The sequence below is a fragment of the Plecotus auritus genome (genome assembly GCF_963455305.1).
Source record: "Plecotus auritus genome assembly, chromosome: X".
NCBI classification, from domain to species: domain Eukaryota; kingdom Metazoa; phylum Chordata; class Mammalia; order Chiroptera; family Vespertilionidae; genus Plecotus; species Plecotus auritus.
Window position 1 is genome coordinate 127741325 of NC_137784.1, and position 3126 is coordinate 127744450.

The following is a 3126-nucleotide window of genomic DNA, read 5'->3' on the forward strand; positions in this document are numbered from 1 at the left end:
CTGGAAGTGGGGAAATAGGCTGCCTGTAGGATAACAGAAGGTTAACAGAATCGGTGAAAAGAAAAAAGGGGATATGTTAATTAGATGTTTTAAAAAAACAGCATTTTTAACTAACTGCTTTTAATGTTTTTATGCTTATTATTTTTAGACAGATAAAATATATTCATCTGAGGTATCTTTAAAAATGATCACATGATATCACTTATATGTGGAATCTAATGAACAAAATAAACTGACAAACAAAATAGACACAGAGACACAGAAGCATGCAACAGACTGACATACGTATTTCAGAGGGAAGGGAGGACGGGAAGAGATTAACCAAAGAACTTATATGCATAACCCATGGACATAAGCAAGAATGCAGGAAAGGCCTGACAAGGGGATGGAAGCAGGGTGGAGAGGGTTAATGGGGGGAAAAGGGGACAACTCTAATATTTTCAACAATAAAGATAATTTTTTTAAAAAAGGAACCATTGGAAAAAATGAACTATATGAACTGAATATTACTTTTACTTTGACATTAAGAGCCAAGAAAAATATGAAGATTTATTAATGCCTTCCCAATTTAACCTTCTTTATTTAGATGATTAGTTTAGTTTAATTAGATTTTTCAATTTTTAATTACTGTTTACATTCAATATTATTCTGTATTAGTTTCCAATGTACAGCAAAGTGACTAGAAAATCATGTACTGTACTTTACAGAGTGGTCCGCTGGCTGCTTCAAGTACCCTCCTGGCCCTATACATATTTATCTAGATATTCTTGACTATATTCCCTATGCTGTAATCTATATCCCTATGGCTATTCTGTAACTACCAATTTGTACTATTTAATTACTTCCATTTTTTTTTCACCTAGTGCTCCAACTTCTCTTCCCCTGACAGCTGTCAGTCTGTTCTCTGTGTCTATGAATCTGTTTCTATTGTGTTTATTTGTTCATTTTCTTCATTAGATTCCACATATAAATGAAATCATATAGCATTTATCTCTCTCTGACTGGCTTATTTCACTTAGCATAATACTCTCCTGGCCTATCCATGCTATTGCAAAAAGTAAGATTTCCTTCTTTTTCAAAGCTGAATAGTATTCTACTGTGTAAATGTATCACAGCTCTTTTATCCACTCATCTCCTGAGGGGCACTTGCACTGCTTCCAAATCTTGGCTATTGTAAATAACACTGCAATGAACATAGGGGTACATATATTCTTTCAAATTAGTGTTTCTGGTTTCTTCAGATATATTCCCAGAATTGGATTGCTGGGTCATAAGGTAGTTCCATTTTTACTTTTTTTTTTGAGGAAACACCATGCTTTTTTCCACAGTAGCTGCACTGATCTGCATTCCCACCAAAAGGCACAAGGGTTCCCTTTCCCCAACATCCTCACCAACACTTGTTGTTTGTTAGTTTATTGATAATAAGCTATTCTGACAGGTGTGAGGTGATATCTCAGTGTGGTTTTAATTAGCATTTCTCTGATGATTAGTGACATTGAGATCTTTTCATATCTCTGTTGGCCAGCTGTATGTTCTCTTTGGAGAAATGTCTATTCAGGTACTTTTCCCTTTTTTAATTGGATTATTTGTTTTCTTTGTGTTGAGTTGTATGAATTCTTTATAAATTTTGGATATTAATTCCTTATCAGATATATCATTGGTGAATATGTCCTCCCCATTCAGTGAGTTGTGTTTTCATTTCATTTTCACTTGTCTCAAGGTAACTTTTGATTTCTTCCTTGATCTCATTGTTAACTTATTAATTACTTAGTGATATGTTTTTTTTAGTCTCTATGTGTTTGAGTATTTTTCAGATTTTTTATTGTAATTAATTTCTAGTTGTATACAGTTGTGGTCAGAGAAGATGGTTGATATGATTTCAATCTACTAACTGTCTTTCTCTTTCTGCTTTTAAGATTCTTTATCTTTAATCTTTGCCATCTTAATTATAATGTGTCTTGGTGTGGGACTCTTTACGTTCATCTTGTTTGGGACTCTCTGCACTTCCTGGATTTGTGTGTCTTTTTTCCTTCACCAGGCAAGGGAAGTTTTCAGTAATTATTTTTTCAAAGAGTTTCTCACCCTAGCTAGTTTGGCTCAGTGAATAGAGCATCAGCCTGTGGACTGAAGTGTCCTGGGTTTGATTCCAGTCAAGCACATATGCCTGGGTTGTGGGCTCGATCCACAGTAGGGAGCATGCAGAAGGCAGCCAATCAATGATTCTCTCTCATCATTGATGTTCCTATCTCTCGCTCCCTCTCCCTTCCTCTCTGAAATCAATAAAAAATATATTTTTTAAAAAAGTTTCTCAATCCCTTGCTCCCTATTCTCCTTCAGGTACTCCTATGATGTGGATATTGTTATGCTTAAAATTGTCCTAGAGGTCCCTTAGACTCTCCTCACTTTTAAAAAATTCATTTTTTTTCTTTTTCTTTCTCTGCGTGGTGGTTTTCTGTTATCTTTTCCTCTAAAATGCTGATTTGATCCTCTGCTCATCTAACCTGATGTTGATTCCTTGTAGTGTATTCTTCATTTCAGATATTATATTCTTCATTTATTACTTGTTCCTTTTATTATTTCTATGTATTTTTTAATGTTTACTATCTTTTTGTTTAAGTTCTCATTGAAATAATTTATTCTTCCATTAAGGTCGTTGAGCATTACTATAACCATTGTTTTAAACTTTATATCTGGTATCTCGGTTGCCTTCATTTCATTTAGCTCTTTTTCTAGGGATTTCTCTTGTTCTTTCATTTGGGGCATGTTACTTTGTCTTGGAATTTTGTGTGCCTTTTTGTATTTGCCTTTTTATATTAAGTAGATCTGCTATGTTTCAACAAACTTGTGATGGTGGTTTTATGTTGTAGGTGACTTGTGGGTCTCAGTGGTGCAATCTTCCAGATCTCCTGAGCCAGGTGCTCTAGGAACGTCTCTTGTGTGGGTTATGTAAGCCCTCCATTTATAGTTGAATCTTGAATACTGTTGGTTCATTCATTAATGGGGTTAACTCTCACGATCTCTGATTAGGACGATCAATCCTAACAACAGTGTCTGAGCCACTGTGCATAGGCTCCCTCCTGAAGTGGAATTGGTCCTAACAGGGTCTGATCCCTGCTAAGATCTCCC